An 18,275-nucleotide genomic window follows, 5' to 3' on the forward strand; every position below is an offset into this window, starting at 1 on the left:
TGCAAGTGGCAGTGAGGAAGGGGCAAAAATCCCCAAAAATCCTTCAGCCTGGGGCTGTGCAAGCTCAGAACCAACTACCCAACTCTCCCTCTACCAGAACTAGTCTAAAGAGTGCTGGATGCAACTGCCATGGCACTTTAGAGGATAGCGAGGAGCACTCAGCAGCTTCTGCCTGACCTTCTCACGCAGTTTAGAGCTTTATAAAACACCTTTGAAAACTTACTCAAGCAGGTAGCCCAGCTAAATTTATAACATGATTTCGACAATAGCAACTTAGAAACTGAGCAATTTACACAGTTTGCTAGGGAAAAAAAAAATCCTTGATAAAGGCTCTGCTTCATAAATGATGTCTGTCATGTTCACAGTCCCCATACAGAATGCTGTCATCTATAATGCGTGGGTAGGGAGCGTAGGAAATTTGTGAGAAACAAACAGTGAATCACCAATTATTTTGATGGCAGCTCTGCCCTACGTGGCATTTCACCAAGTCATTCTTCAGTGACAAGTTTGTTTGTCAGCTGGCACGACTTAGTGCTTCATCAGATTGCTCACAGAACAGGAGAAAACCAAGGGCTAGAATTCATGGCAATGGCAAGGGAGACTATGTAGTGTAATTTTTTTTTATTTTTTTTTTTCTTTTCAAATATCTATGCAGACACTTCATCCACCTCTAAATCAGCAGACTGAAGAGCCTTCCACCTGCCTTCCACCTGTATAAGAGCCCCCACTCATGGCTCTGAAACACATGCAGCCCTTCCTGACTTGACATCTTGGCCATCAGCCTGGTTCCTGGTAGCACCAAACTCAGACATCCAATGTCAGATGCTTTGGAGCCCAGGGAAACCGATGCAGAGGCCTCAGCATTTTCAGTGCCTCTTAAATCAGATACCAAATCCTCAAATCATGCAGCTCCTCACCTCCATTTCCAGTCTGTTTCCATATCACGGCACAGGACCGAGAGGTGCTAAGGCCAGCCATCATGTTGCACACTAGGCATCAAACCACACAAGGTTTATAAGGCAAAAAACCTGTCTTATCTGCAAAGACAGCTGAATAACCTCAGAAGTACTGTCACTGCTTGTCAAGATGCTGCAGATAAAGATCAGTGTCTTGCTAGTGATCTTGTAATTATGCTGTACATATGCAGTCTTTCTTTAAAAATAAGTTTCTTCAGCTCATATATCCCTCGTACCAATATTCTTTGAGTTTCCTCTAATGAGAAAAACTCTGCTATTTATATAACTGGAAATGGGGCTGTGCTTGGAAATGGCAGTTCCTTCATCACATAAAGGGTTCATGAAGGAACTGCCATTTCCAAGCTCTGCACAGCAGCTGCCCTGCAAGTAAAGTATCTAAAAATCACCAAATTTTCTTGGTGGCCTCACAGAAAGCTAAAATAGAATGGCTGTGAAGTATCCAGCTAGACTGCCCCCCTTTCACTTACGAGCTCCAGAAAAGATTTTTTTCCTTTACCTGAGATAAAAAAAAACTAGAATGACATTGGAACTATAGGCTCCAATGAAGGTTGACAGAGCTTCCATCTCAGAAATTGAATTCTGCTTTGAACCAGGGTTCTTCAGGTTGTTCAGTAAAAAAAAAGGAAAAAAACCAAACCAAACTAAACAAAAAAAAACAACCAACCAAAAACAACAACAACAAAAAACAAACAAACAAAAACCACAAAAAACAAACAAACAAAAAAACCCAAAGCAAAACAAACAAACCAAACCAAACCAAAGAAAAAAATCCAACAACCAAAAAAAACCCACCACCAAAAAAAACAGGGATGTTTTGGGCACACTGTCTACACTGTCTAGTCGAAATTATTTGTACATAATTTCTATTACATACCAGCACATCTAGGGATTTATTTTTTCCCCATTTCAAACCATTTTTTTTCAGTAATGCACAGCTTTATATTTAAAAATATGCTACCAGGAAGAAAAGTTATAACACAAAGTGTTCATGGCTTATAGAGAGGTTATACAAAATATACCTTTATCAGCAACAAAAAGGAAAAAAATGAACTTCAGTTGTCTACTTTGGATTAATTTCTTCCCAGAGCACTCAAAAATATTAATCTTCAAACTTTGAACTGAGCTAGGCCTAAAGTCTCATTAAGAAATTGGTTAAGCCCATCTGACACTGTAACTTTCTATTCAGAGATAAGTAGTATGGGACTTTTAATTTGTTTCTTAATTATGCAAAATTCCAAGGACTCATTCTCACTCTGGAGAGGCGCAGGATTAGGAGAACCAAATTAGCAGGCAGCTGAGAATTCCTCTGGCTGCTCTCTTGTTCTATCAATGACCAATTCTAGATACAAATCTGTCACAGGACTGTCAAAAATAGCTTCAGAAACAGAACTGACCTAAAATCTCATTTTTGCAGTGGACCAAAAAAAAACCACAAAAAACCCCAAAAAACCAAAAACCAAAACCCAAAAAAACCCCTCAGTATTTTGTCTTAAAAGAACACTCACAAAAGATATGTTTCCTGTGGGGAAAAAAAATGATGGTTTGGTCAAAAAGTTAAAAAATGTTTGCAGCTAAGAAAGATGTTTTCAGTCCAAAATGTGCTGGTATGCCTCACAGGAGCTACCTTTCCCCTTGCGAGCAGGAGTTCCTGTGACAGACTCCTCCCATCCTCTCCAGGGATGGCACTGCGCCACCAAAGCTCCTTCAGGCTCATTAAAAAGAATCTGGAGTATAAAAACCCCTGCACAATAGCTTCCAGGAGACATGGCAGAGCTATTTTGAATACAAACACATTCAATCTTTGCATTTCCATGAAAAGTAGTTGAAAAACACTGACTAGTTTAGACTTTCCTGTATTCTTTTTGAACTCTACCAGGGAGCCTGAGAGACAGACTGAGCAATGACAGTCATACAAGGTTATATACATTAGGCTCAGCTGAAACAGTTCACTGAGAAATAAAAATAAGTAAGAGAAGTACAACAAGATCTATTAAATTTACGCTTCATATGATCCTAAGACCTATGATTCTATTCTGAAAATACAGAAGTGGTTGCAGGTTGCATATGCAAAAAAGGCACTTTAATCATATCTGAGCTGTCTGGTCCAGTAACCACAAAACACCCATCTGCTCCAGAGATTGTCTGCCTGTGCCTCACAATTTCTAAAAAGTAGAAAGCAAACAAAACCCAATTAAATATATTTAACTTGGGCTTTTTTATCTCATAATTTTAACTGCTATCCACTACCAGAAACTGATGACTCCAAACGAGATGATGTAAGTACTCTGAAACGTTATATTAGACTTTAATAAAAGCCCATACATTGAGACAGATAAGGAAAGAACATGCAGCATCATTCCTGTTTCTAGAAAAGGAAAACATCAGAGGGATTTGCAGAGACTTTAGTTAGCTGATGAAGAGTAAAAAGGCAATGCTGGAGGAACCAAAGCCGCGTTTGCTCAGACATGCTGGTGGTGCTGCTGCTGTAATCTCCAAGAAGAGTATGCCCTATATTTTCTCAAAGACTCTTAAAAGCATTCAAACATATTCTCAGTCATTGCAATATCCTGAAAACCCCACTTTACAGCTTTACTTCTATAAAGCCACAAAGCAGATTTTATCTTTATTGTAGCTCCAAAATCCAGGTGCAACAAGCAACATCAGGTACAGCCCACACCTCACTGGTGCTTGAATCACAAGGACAAACTCCTGTCTTTAGGAGTGTTTAGATTTCTCGCCTGCAGAACTATGGATTCAACTGATATTTTGGAAAATGCTGCTCTAGATTTTAAGCATATTCAGTGAGAACAGGGTGCACCAGGGTTGTTGCCCAGCCTCCAGAGGCAGCAGCATGGCCAGGGAGAAGCTTGCAGCAGCTCCCCAAATGTGCAACCAAGGCTCCAAGTCCTGTCCCTGAAACTAAAATCTTAAAGAGCAGAAGCCCTACATTCAAAGCATTTGAAAAGACATGTCTTTATCCACAGTCTCCAGAGGAAAGATAAACATAAACAAACTCAGAGGCAGACTGGAAACCTATTTTTAGATGAATGAAGAGCACAAAAGCTTTCCAACGTTCTCTTCTTACCCCCTCTTCTATTTCTTCTCCTCCCCTTATCCCCTGTATGCTTTGGCTGCTGACTGCCAAATGCTCTCTGCTCCTATTTAAAATTTTTAATGGCAATCTAGCAGACATCCCCAATCCAATTATTTTAATCTGTCTGTGTTAAGTGGCCAGAGCAGCTGTTCACCTCCTCTTATTGACATTATTAATACTGTAATTAAAATATATGTTAGTCAGCTGAAAGATCCACATAAACCTATTTAAATTTTACTTTTCATTATTGATTGAGTAAAGTGCTTAGTGAAAAAAGAAGGAACCAAGAGTGTGGGCTTTGCTCTTGCTAAAAAAAGGCATGTAGGCACAGGAAGTTAAAGAGCTTTCGCTGCAATATCCTTGGTTTCAGACACGTATATTACTTTTGAACTTTTATCAAACTCCACTAACATCAAAATATCACAGCATTTCAGCTTACTATTAAAGATTTCCAGTAACACACAGGTCTACAGAGCAGATTAATTGATTAGTTTTGAGGTTTATGAGGTTTAAAGAGTTCTTTTCTACATTATGCCTTCCAATGACCTAAATAAGATTATTTGATACAGGTCATTAATAATCACAAAGAGTATTCAAGGGAAACTCAAGCCATAAACCCATATTTTGAAACAAGAGGAATTATACACTTAAGTATCATTGCAACGTGCTTCTAACAGGCTGCGGATGTGCTTTAGTTGATCGCCTTAGACATGCTCTTTGTTCTTCAGATCCCCAGGGATCCCCTACAGGAGCTTCTGCACTAAAGGGGAGAGTCTACCACATCCCAACCTCTTTCAGAAGTTACACTCACTTTAATGTAATTACACATAACTACTCACGTAAGAGTCCAGCTCTTCAGAGATGTCATTCAGAGACGTCCTGGCAAAGCAGCAGGACTTCAACAGCTTAGTTGCACTGTGACAGTTTCCAATAGCTGAAGCTGTTGCTATTTGTTCAGAACCAGAGCAGGACAGAAAAAAACTGATATAAATAAGGCTTTTTAAGAGCCTTTACTCAGGTCTGAAGAATTCAACAGCTGCATCCCATTCAAAAAATGGAACAGAATAAATATCCTCAGCTACAAGAATGACTTCCAGGGGCCAAGCTGAAAATTGGGTACATTTCTAAAAGACAACGTTGATTTTAAAGGCATTTGCAACACTTTCATGGTATTTTTACAAGTTAACTCTGTGGTATTTTGGTATTTGCTTTAAAGCCTTATCTCCAGGAGGTACATGGAAGTCCAGGCACATCTCATTTATGTATTTACATAAGGAATACATAAAACTCGAGTTGTTGCAGAGAGAAGCCTGAAGGTATGCTCTCTGTACTTTTGCAAAGTGAGAACCTGAGAAAAGAAACTCAAATGTATTTTTTAATTCTGTCTGATGATTTTAAAGCCATTTTCATTATTCTGCTTTTCTCAGGATCCAGGTGATCCTTCCTTTGAAACGTGCAGCTACAATTCCTGGCATTAGGAAAACCACTGGCAGCTGCCTGAGCTGCTCCTTCCAAAGGGGTAAATGGGCTGTGGCAGGAGGGAGCCAGCACGTTTCTGCTGGTGGCAGACATCTAGGATAACACTTCCTGACTGCTCTCACCCCTGTCTGAACTTCTGCATTTGAGTTCCCAGTTATCCACACAATGCAAATTGTATTTCCTCCTAGTAGAGCTCTGAGTCATACAGAAGCATTTGGTATCTCACCGGACTGAGAACTGATGAAATATGTGAACCTAGCTGATGAAGTTATATACACTATATACAAGAGGTGTTTTGGTAAAGATGGATACAACTAGTCAATAATGCTTGCAGATGGAAACTGAAGGAACAATAAAAAACAAAGCATCTGTTAAATGTATAACTTTGTGTTTATTATTCCACAGAAGGCTACTTCCCTTACACTTCTCCATTCAAACCCTCCACTGAATAAACATTAAACATGTTTGTCCTCTATGACTTTTCACACAGCACAGAATAAATAAAAGAATATATTACTAGTGTTATTACTTTTATCATCATTATTATTACCCATACATAATTCATTACAGAATGAACTGGCTTATCCTTGAGGAATCCCTCAGACTTTTGAAATTTCACCCTTTCCATTTGACAGAGAAATTAAAGCTGGTAATGACAAAAGTGAAGGCTAATTATGGATGTTTCAACTGCTGACACATCAGCTGTGGGGCAGACCAGACCTACAGTGGGATTGCTTTTGAAATACTGCCATCTCTATCTAACTAGACATTTTAAGTGTCACTTCGAAACAGCAGTGAGAAACAGGAACTTTTGGGGAAGCAATTAATTTCATTTGGTTTACACAGATAAGAATGAAACTCCAGAAATACCTTTTTCCCCACTCCTCCCATGCAGGGAGGGAATGCACAGTGCCCAGAAGTATATGCCTACACTGTGGCTAAACAGCAAACATACAGTAAACGAACTGAATTCCCTTCTTACATACCATTTTCCCTTGTTGCTAAGCACTGAGTTTCCTCCAAGTTCTGACCTTTGCTAGTAAGGCAGCAGATGAAGATGCTTATCCATGGCCATCTCCACAGCTGCTTGATAAAACATGGGATTTTGTGGCAAACTTGCCAACGAGTTTCCCAAGGCTGACCATTTGTTCAGCTACAGCCCCTCCTGCAGTCCTCTAAAAGAAGTCAGACAACCACAGCCTTCAAGGCACTGACTCATCCTTGCAGAGTCCAGACCATGGACACGAAGCTGCAGACCTTGCAGTGTCCAGAAAACAGCTCGAGGCTATAGTTCATTTTATTACTTTCATGTCCAACAGTGAAAATGGAAGCTGCAGATGAACCTGACATTGCTTAGCTCGTTGCCTGCTGTAATTCCCCGAAGTCCAATTAGCATTTATAGCTATGGGGCTGGGTGGAGCATCCCTGGGAAGAAGGAGATCACAGGCTGCATTCTTCAGCTGCTGCAAGAGTCTTTTCCCCTAGGAACTGGGCATACACTGTGCTATTATGAAAAAAACAACAGTCGGTCACAGTTTTCAGTTACACTACTACTACTGGTTTTCAACTGATTTGGTGGCAACCTCCAAAAGAACAACTTCCAGCAGTACAAAAATTCATCCCGAAAATCAGCCCAGTGAGTTCTGCTACGGAGGATGTGAACTCTTAACAAAAATGAACTATAGTACAGATAATTAAATATCAGATGAAGCAATAATGTACTCATCATGAATTCTGATGCACAGTGGTGTAATATAACTAATAAAAAGTATTATAAACCAATACAAATTAATAATGCCTTAAACTACTCTGCCCTTTATTGTCTTCACTCAAAAAAAACATCTGTAGCTTACAACAGGAAAAGAGTGAAAACTCTTTCAAGTCCATTAGGGACTTGCTATTGCCAGTCTGTTCTGCACAGGAGGCATTCAGGCTACCAGGGACTACACAAGGTAGCATGCAACAGAGAAACACAAAGAGCATCCACAGATTGCAATGATATGGTTAATACTGTCTTCCTCTCTCGTCTTTTCCAAAAGGCTAAAACTGCCTTCTATCTGAAAGCAAACCAGAAGACAATAGTACAAATACCATCCATGGTTCACACTTGCAAGAGTACTCTGTTTAAAATCAAATAATCTCCTAAACGGCTTTCCAAAAAAAGATCCTTTTTTTTCTACTAGTTAATAATTACAAAAGAATTTTCTCAAATTTATTGATGGTGGGAAAGAGAAGTGCAGTTAGAATGTTATTTTCTTGTAGAGAACCGAAATAACATTTTTTCCAGATTTCCACAGAGATGTTCAGTGGAAAAATGCCCAGTATCCTGAAACACTTCTCTCTGGAAATTAATTTCACTCTTTCCTTCCCATATAGTCTTTTATGGATGTGCTGAAAAGCACACAATAAAACAATACACAGCCTTTAAAAACACACTGAAATATTCATTTCTGATATCTGAAATGTCTAGCTGTGAGTTTATTATACAGTATTACAACTTGATAAAGATTTTCTACCAATCTAGAAAGTCTTTTTTAAATATTGCTTCCTGCCTTTGCACCTGATGAGAATCAGCAAGTTCTATTTGGATTAGTTATTTTACATAAATAGGTGCATAACAAAGAGAGGACTGAACTTTTGTATCTAAACCTTAAGCTCTAAGGTAAGATGCCAACTATTCAAGCATGTCTGCCCATCTCAAGTTCTCATTTATTTTCAATTCTTCTGGTAGTTACAGAAGTAATTTCATAGAGTCATCCATCACATCCTCCTGATGAAGATATCTTTACAAAACATGCCTACTTGTATTTTTCACTGTACCATGGGTGAGAGGATAAGAAGCATTGCAGAATGTGCAAGATGAACTGTTTTTTAAAACTTTAGATTACCCAGACAAAAACTTTCTCAGAAACGTAGGAGAGAAAGAGCGCAGGATAGGGTAGAAAGAAGAGGGAAGAGGAACTGACCCAACTCATTCATCTCACTTCCAAAGGAGGTAATCATTTCAATCCTATCACCTCAACAACGAATTTAAGTTTGCCTTGCCTTTTGACATAGGAACTAATATGGGATAAGTGTTCCTGAACTCAGCCATGAGCCATCCCTCCCACCACATTGTCACTATCCCTGCCAAGAGACAGAGGGCTCCTCTCCAGAGGGGAGAGCTGACAGAGGTGGGTCTGCAGCCACAGCCTTCAGCTCAGCGTCCTTCCCCCTAAAAGCACTCACCTCCACCGCTGAGACTCAGCCGTGAGCTGAGGGGAAAGTCCTGAAGACATACAGTCAACTTCAGTTGGCACCAGTTTAGGTTTCTAACATGTTCGCCTATTCTTCTTCAGAGCTTTTCTCTAGTCCTATTGCTTTGTGGTAACTACTCCCCCTCCTGCCCTTCAGCCCCGCAGGACTACCAGAAAAGGAAAACAACTGCTGTACAATACAGAGGCAAAAGACAAACTAAACAGCTATTAACATCACAAAAGAATACAACAACAAATCAGAGGGATGAGGAAGGAAAAGGACTGTCATTTATCTTCTGCTTAATGCCTCTTCTGTATTACAGCACCTACAGTATTTCAGAAGCAGTATGATTTTAAAGACAACTACCCTTTGTAAACTGTGTTCCCTGTTTATCCATCTGTGATGAATTATTTGAGGCCAACTCTAGAGAATGACAGCCCAAGTTACATCCCACTGGCCAGGCTGTGCCCCGAGGGATGACTCTGTCCTGCTCCCTAACACTTCTGTCATCGAATACCACAGCCTCTCAGCAGACAACTGTTTTGCTGTCTAATGTAGCCCCTCTTCTAGACAACACCATGGATTGCCTTTGCAATGCCTAGAATAAAAAAAAATATATTAAAAACAAAAATTCATTTGCCCTTACTGAAATATGATGCACAAAAAGCATTTGATAGTCTACTGATCTGTGTACCTACAGCTGCCTAGATTTACATTATGCTGGCATAAAATCAATGCAATTATGCGTGAAATAAATACAGGACCCTTTTTTCTTAACAAAATGCTTGAAAGGTCAGCTTGTAGTACAGCGCTGTTGAAGAAAACATTATTAATCAGGATGTTACCTCGTGTTTTTATTTGAGTATCGTTTCATAATTTAGGATCCACATTTTGAATGCAAAAAATTATACTGTTTTTTTCCTACTGACCTTACCACCAGATTTGCACATTCCAGTTTGAATTAATAAGGCCATTAAATCACTTAGCATTTGTCTTCATGTAAACAGTAAGAATCTGGTCCTCCACTCTCAGTCACATAACACACCTCACAGACTTTTCTTTGTATATGAGGTATTCTCTGTATAAAGAGATGCATTCTGCATAGAAGATAAACTCCAAACAGCAGACGTTTACCTTGCCAATAGTAGTGTTACTATCTAAAGCCAAGGATGGGAGAATTTATTGGCTTTGCTGACAGTCACCATAGATTTTAAAACTCCACAAGCCAAGAAACATTCATCTAAGTCATCTTGTGGGTTTTGTGTTGTGTTGAATTTAGACCTGTTTTCTAAATCTTGGAGTCTGCCTCACCAGTAAAACAACCCAGGGGAAACCAGTGCAGCACACAGATACAGCTGGAGCCCCACAGAAGCTGTAAGGATATCGACACAAAACATGGAAGAAGATATTTGTGGGTTTGCATTGCAGATACGGGTATGCATGCGTTGGCAGTTTAAGAGAAAAATACCACATATTAAGAACAATTTATTAACAAAACAGTAATAACAGTATTAACAAAACAGTAATAACACTCAGTTGTTCTGGGTTAAGAGGTAGGAAAAAAAAAGCTATTAGAAGAATGAGGACTTTGTAGCTTTCTCCTGTGTCCCCCATTTCCCACTCAGGCTGAGTTCCTTTATGCCTCTATGTGCTTGAGCAGCCCACAAAATTCCCACTTTGTCCAGCTGATGAATTAGCAAACAAAACTAAAACAAATAAACAAAAAAAACTAACAAAAAACTCCACCTACTGAAACTTGTAACATGCTGTAACAATCAATTACCTGTTTTAATCTGCTGTATATTTAACAAGTTTCCATATAAAGGTATGTAACCTACCAAAAGGGCCTAAACATAAAGAAAGCTATGCAGGATACAATTACACGGCCTTTTATAAGGTGGAGTGCTTTCCAGTGAGCTAAGAGCGAACCTCACCTTGCTAATTCTACTGTGATAGCAAATATTCCTGACTGGTCTTGTTTGTATGGCACTACGCTCTGAAGATTTTTATGAAGGTTTCTCAGTGTTGGTGGAGACAGACCCCACTGTCCCCAGAGGAGGTTGTAGAGGCTGAGAGAAGCTGGCTTTAGTCACGGGGTGGATTGCAGTGGTCACAGAGGAGCCAGCCCTGACTGGAGAGCAAGCACAGCTTCATGTACATCAATGACAGATGCTTATATTTTATAAATATTTATCAGAAAGTGTGTTACTTTGTCCCTACACTTGGGGGGACACACCATGGTGCCTGCCCCACTCAGATAGTGCTGACAGAGAAGCTGCAGCGTCTTACCTAGGCTCCCATCTGATCCATCCACCCAGGTTTCTCTGCAGGGAGGGGGCTGGTGCATGGCCAAACCATGCCCCAGAATCCACATGAGGGAGTCAAGATGTGCCCTTGGTCTGCTAGTACAGCTGCAGCCTTCAGCAGCTATGCATGCACAGGGGAAAGACACAGAACCCTATGGCCAAGGAGCTTGTACGTGACCAACCTTATGCAGTTAAACAAGTGACAACACATCAACAGCAATGCAATTACTACCTGTGTTAGCAGCTAAGGAAAGACACCATGTGCTAGCTTATGAACACGATGGAAGTTAAAATGAATGTATTTACAAAGCGTTTTTCCAGTCAAAGAGTGCACATGTGGTTAGCTAACTTAGCTCTGCCATCTGCTAAGCTTCAGCAGCCCCGGGATGCTCCCCATACCGTGGTTTATCACTGCTGACACAGACAGTTGACCAAACGGTTCTCTTGCTCAGGGCTTAGGCTGAAGAGCTGTGTTGTCGTGTGATTTCAATTTAGGATGGAGAAAACCACAAACCCATAACCAAAGGCTGAAATGTATACTGGCAAACTACACGTGTCTGGGTTCGTGCGCTGGCAGTGACCCAGCTGGCAGGGAACAGCCTTAATGCACACTATTAAACTGCCTCCCCCTGCAGAGCGGCCACGTCGAAATGGTCTGTCAGAAATAACTCCCGGCCCGTGGTAACTATATGCCAACAGCACAGATGATTAAATCCCAGCACCAGAGGATGCTCCCTGACATGGCTCACATGGCTGTGTAGACACAGCCCAAGAAATCAGAGCAGGAGGCAGAAAGGCAGCACCTGCAGTCAGGGCACTGAGGTATCTCTAAGAAAGTTACTCATGCTCTGCAATATGCCCTAAGCAAGAGAAGATATGAAGCTGTACTGTCAAGAGTAAGGCAAGAGGGGAGAGAGAGAGAAGCATATCCTTGGTTTACTTCTCCTTTCATGGTTGTGCTAGACCTGTGCTGCCTACTGCCTCACCTTCAGAATGCAAATGATAAAGAGATTCCGGCCCATGATTGAGCAGGTCAGTTCTTCAAACCTGCACAAAAAAAGTAATACTACATTCTGTGATTTATTTTTCCTGCCCAAGCTATATGAAATATTTGTTGTAAGAGTGACATAAGTTGTGTGTATACTAAGAAGTTTTAACTAACTACAAGAAATAACCAACACTATCATTAACATCAGTGCTACACATTAATTAACATTTTGCCCATATTAGGATAGTCTTTCCAAGGTACTCTCAGTCCTACTGACAGGATCACACTACTCTTAAAGCAGCACCAAGTTTCACCTGAGCCTCAACTAGATTCAGATCAAGTGACAGAAAATTCAGCGTACCCCCAGTCAGGCCGATTCATACGTTTGTTATCATTTGATGCTGTTTTCTACAAAGTGGACACTGGGATTGCTTCTCTGAAATTACATAGGAAGTTGTACACTCCAGTTAACAAAGAGAGCTGAAGCTATTAGTATTATTTTCAGACAGTAGTAAGTACTTTCACCTACTCGCCAACCCACACCACATTCAGTGGGACCTTGTATACAAGCAGTTAAGCACAAGATGACGTGTCCTGTTCGATGACAGCCAAATCAGTAAATCTTTGAAAATACAAACGATATTTTTCCTTTGGCCACCCTGTTGTATTTGACTTGCAACAAATTTGACTGCTGGCAGTCTTTAGCTCTGCAAGAGCTTAGTAACAGTGCTGTCTTCATTTCACATTTTAAACCAGATTTGTCAGTTCAGTATATTTTTTTCCTATTTTTACTCCTGCACAATTCTTCAGATTGCAGAACAAAAACAAAACAAAACAAACCCACGAAGGACTAATTAGTTCTGACACAGTGGGTTCCCCGATGGTTGCAGTTTCCCAGTTCCTAAGAAGAGATCCCACTGTCTCCAAGCCCCCCTTTCTTGTTCTCCTGGGACAAGAGAACAGTTTGACATTTTCCTCAGTTTTGGAAAGGCAAATGAAATAAGAAGACCTATGATCTATCAGATTTATTTTCCTACTTTGAGAAGCCTAAGCTGTTGCAGCCTATTAATCTTTTCCTTTTAGCCCAGAGAAAATGATCTTTCCAAAGGAAAGGAGCTATTCCCTCCACTCTTTGGCAGGATAGCAGGTGATCCCATTACTCCTTGAGAAGCAATAGCAGAAAGGATATTCTCCCCTCCATAATAAAACACTAACAGTCTCTGTGCAAATTGAGCAGAGTAGAGCAGGAAGTTCAGGCAGCACAAGGATTTTCTTTAGATTTTAGTTGTTCCAGCTAAAGAGGTACTTGTCATTTCCCTGTCTGAGCATTTTTCACTCCATTTTACTTCAGCTAATGACTATCCAACCAAACTACTGTTCATCTTTCTTCTCCCACTTAATGAAGAATATTAACATTAGCTTCTAATTAAAGAATTGTCACAGAACATAGAAATTGTAAGCCACAGAAAATATTTGGGTGGATTTACACCATTATTGCATTTTTTTTTCATGGTATGAAAAAACAATTGTAATCTACTGTGCCTTACTCAGCATTTCTGCAATGTTCTTCCTTAGTGAGAAGACTTCAATAAGGTTAATGGAAATAAAAATGAAAACATCACTTAAAAATTAGTGTATTAGCCTAACTTCTATCACCATGAAAACTCTGAATCCTTTTGTTCTGAAACTTCACACCAGGACAGAAGAAACACCATGTCTGGCTCATAAAATACATACCTAAATACTTGAGAAGGCAGGAGCTCTATACATGAAAATTGAAATTTTAGTAATGCAATTTTGTTTTCTGAAATTATTTCTGAAGATTATCAAACAACACAGTTAAGTTTATTTTCATAACCTGACACAGCACTAACACAGAATATGAACTAAATTGGCTTATTACAAGAAAAGGAAAATACTTCTCTTCAACTCCCAGTTGTGATGATGTGAATGATGGAAGACCTCAAAGCCTTATTTGTAAAGGCATAAAGTCATTAGGGGCTAAGAACTGGAAAACCTTTCAGAATGTTATCCAAATGCAGGAATTCACCCATCTACTCTGTTCCTCCTCTTCACTAGGGTGAGCAAGGATATTCCCTGTAGGAAGATCTGGTTGCTCACTCCCTGGGTAACGCATGGGTGACAGTTCTGTGATTGCTTAAAACTATGTGAAAAATTTTGGGCAAAGAGACACTAATCCTCCTTCTCCAATACCGAATCTTGAAGCTCTGAAATCTTTTCACTGAAAACCTATTATTTCTTAATTCTATGAGAATGGGACAAATTCCTGCAGTGGAAATATCAACTCCTCCCAGATTCTTAGCTCTGCTCATGACAGCATGTTGAAGGCATGACCTCCTTAACTTTGATGCACCTCTCTGAAGAGAGGTCACTTCAGCTAATACTTTGAGCAAGACAAACGCACCACACCGTTATAATAATAAACGTTATGAGAATTTGGCACAAAATTCTATATTTTGTGAACAAAGTTACATTAAGATAGATAAAACGGCCAGGAAAAGGAGGAAAAAATTGTAATTCTACCAAGGGAGTGGTCTTCAAGGCAGCTCTTAAGTAAATATTTTTATCAACTTTTTTAAAGTCTTCTGTGAGGTTTCTCAAGGAAAAAAATGCAAACATCAATCCCCAAAAAATCATGAGAGCAAAAACTCAACACAGCAAGAAGGGATCATGCACAGCTCTCAAATATTTTTGCAGATTCTCCAGTTGCTAAAGCTTATTGTTGTTTTTTTAAGGCTATGACTGCTCCCACATTCCTCTCTCAGGATCTACTAAAGCTGTGCTGTTGGCAAGTATTGCTACATTACTTTTAAATGACATTTAGTCCTTTTGCTCTTGGTACTCATGAACAGGGCTTCAAAATTAAAGGGAACTGCTCTCAGAGATTGCAGAAACAATGGAGATCAAAACCAAAAAAAAACCTCTAACATTTGCATTCTGTCTTAAGATAAATTCCAAACTCCAAAAGAATTTTATCTCCAGTTTGCTCTTCCACTAAACACTTAATAATAAACAAACCAACTTTCCAAGTTGACTGCAGAAGATCTGTCCCTGATATCTACAGATTGTAAAGCTGGTCTGTATACTAAACACTCTGACTGGAATTAATTTTAGCAGATCTCTTGGGAATGCTTTGTCTGATCCATGAGACAGTGCCATTGTCTGGGGAAGTTAGAAGCCTTGGTGCTGAGAGCTGTCCTCGTGCCAGGTGGGACCCCTTCAGATCAAGGACCCTCCTAAACCCCCACAGTTCCTCATGGCATCAAGTTCAGGTGGCTGGTTCAGTCAGTGGTCAGGGAGATGAAGAGCCTCAGCACAGCCCCACACAGACATGCCCAGCATGCAGAGGGGAGTGTTAATGAAGAGACACCCACCTTGGTCTTAGAGGTAACACATGGCATTTGGCAGCTCTATTCCATTACTGCTTTCAGAAGACTAAACTACTTCCATGAACAGCAAAGGGAAAAGATTAGTACAGCAAATGAAAACTCACTCACCTGACATCTGGAATACTATTTGGTGTGCCATGGCGTGATGTTACACAATTGGCAGCTGTTCCAAGCCAAAGGGCAGGATTTCTTTTCCAAACTGCTTCAATCTTATTAATCTTTCCATAGGAATGAAGTAGAGATAGTAACACTGTTTTGACCGATAATGCTTCATGTAAAAATAAGCTCCTAATGACTTCAGACAGAAGGCAAATTTGCCAGTCAGCAAAACATTGAAGTATATGCTTAGTTTAAGAAGTTTTGCCATCTATTGTGTGCAACTACTCTCTTGGATCACAGATGTGGGCTCAGTTTTGTATGGGTGAACTTGAGCTATTTAGCAAATCATCTCACCCATCCTGGCATCCCTCGACTGAAAGAGGAGCTCAATCTTTCTGTCAGCTACAGTGAGGTACAAGACAATTGCCTTATATGTTTAACTGGTGGATGAGAAAGCTCATGCTTGAAAAATCCTGCCCTTAGTGGCTTATCAGTAACTCAGCGAGACAAATCCATCACCACTATATTCATTACACGAAGTCAAAGCCTGCCAGCAAGACCCAGGTCAAGACCTATGGTACTTCTGAGTAATTTTACTTCATAACACCAAGGCAAACAAAATACATCTTACAGTTTCCTTTTCTAGCTACCTCCATCCAACACAACCTGGTTTTATCAACTTCAGCTAAAAGGTAAAATATTTTCATCCTTCTGACACACTCATTCACTTTAAAATACCTGACAGCAGGAAGACAGTGATTCATTATTAAGTTACATTAGTGTCAACCAGCTCCCAGTGATGCAATATCAGAGAACTGCAAAGGGAACCTGACTCACTGGATCTTCAGACAGAGAGGATCCATTTCAAAACAAGTTCAGAAGATGAAAACATACAACTATAAGGAATATCTTCAAGTGTCAGTCCTGGTTTATCAGTCCAGAAAGTTGTTTTGAACATGGAAGTTCATGCAGCAAATTAAATTCTGAGTTTATGACAAAGGAATTTGCCTAAAAATGGGAGGTGTTCATGCATATGAATTCAGGCAACTCCACAATCATAAAAGTCCATTATATTCTTTAAATGGAGGGGAAAAAATAGAAAACAAGAATCTTGTCCAGTTTCAGGGAGCTTTTTTTTTTGCCTAATCAGAAAAGTTCAGAAGTGTTTAGTATTTGGAAAAGGTTATCTGCGTAAGAGAAAACGTGATCATTACATTAGGAAAAGAGAATTGCAGATTTTGGAAACTATATCTGCTTTTCCCCTGCTTTAGTATTTTAGCTAGTACAAAGATATTTCCCATTCCTCTAAGACCAGATGGCTTAAAGTTTTAACATTGTGGACTGCAGCGGCAAAGTTGAAACAGAACTGGAAACACAGAGGTTTTCATTCTCATGAAACAGTAATGGTTTAAAAATTTAGTTTCAGCTCACGAGGTACATAAGAAAACTTTGAAAATGTGTTACAGCAGGAGGTTCTGCATTGGGGAAAAAGACAGAGAAAAGTTTACCAGAAGGTCTCTGTCTGCCTTTTCACCTAGCAAATTTGGGACTTCTCAAATTTTATGACTTTGGGCCAGTGTCTCCATGTAGGAGGCAACTCTAGACCAGAAACTTCAGCACTTCCAGACTCACCTGAAGAAAACATCGTAGTAGACCCTGTGGTCTGCATCAAAAATTTTCATATTTGAATTGCCAGAAATTAATAAAACTCTGTAAGTTTTGTCACACAAAGTTTGAGTCTTTTTTTCATGGAATTATTTTCCTCAAATTGTTCTATCTTCTTATACTGCTGTTCAGCACTCAGAGGATACTGAAAACCTTTTCTAGAAAATGGTGCCATCATAGGTATTACAACTGACTCAGAGCTTAACAGCACCATCAGTACAATGCTTGGCTCTGCCACCTGTTCTCAGGCAAGGAAATATGCTAAGATAGCATACCTATGGATTACCATTGACTCCTTTTCTTCACTGGATGAAGGAATACCTTCTTTGGGGCGTAGCAACACCTTGGCCTCAAGACCTGAGGCAACACATTTCCATTTTCTTCTGCTTTTGTCTGTATATGCAAAATCTCCATCACAGACAGACTGGCACCAACTGCCTATGAATATGTGTACAGAGGCATATTACTGCAGCACTAGCTCTTACATTTGTTACACAAAAACCCAAATGCCAAGCATTTAAAAGTGCTGTGTCAAGGCATCTGGAAAATGGAGAAGGGGAATCTGTACGAGGGGAAGACTACACTTAGCAGGACCTTGCATCCTAGGAAAACATAAAAAAACTAAAATTGTGGCCTTTGCAAAAGATAGTTAATAACATGTCCTTTTATGTTTAGAAGAAAATAAGCATGCAATATAATACATGCTCACTAAGTGATTCAGAAGGCATGAAGATTATAAGAGCTTCTTCTAACAGTGCAACTAGTTTACACAATTTTTAGCTCGTTGCTCTTCTCCCCATTTTATACTTTAAGCTCACTAATGCTTTTACTCATGTAAAAGCTGCAAATCTCATTCTTTCAGTATCTTTGAACTCATTTCTTATCACCACTGGAAAAGAGACAAAACACAAACTTCATCACTGCTGCACGAGAACTCTTTGTAAGGCTGGTTTTAATTTCATTTTTTTCCTTCTCCTTCAGGATTAAAGACCAGGAATCAGAAAAAAAATCTAAAGCATG

At 39.7% G+C, this 18,275-nt stretch overlaps 1 protein-coding gene across 2 annotated transcripts in view; it reads right to left on the reverse strand.

Annotated features, from left to right (window-relative positions):
• Positions 1–18,275, reverse strand: part of ARHGAP6 (Rho GTPase activating protein 6) — a 158,693-nt gene that overhangs the window by 73,311 nt on the left and 67,107 nt on the right. The gene's annotated exons all lie outside the window — the stretch shown is intronic.

The sequence above is a fragment of the Pipra filicauda genome, unplaced genomic scaffold, assembly GCF_003945595.2.
Source record: "Pipra filicauda isolate LSUMZ 115617 unplaced genomic scaffold, ASM394559v2 scaffold477_size481170_pilon, whole genome shotgun sequence".
NCBI lineage: Eukaryota > Metazoa > Chordata > Aves > Passeriformes > Pipridae > Pipra > Pipra filicauda.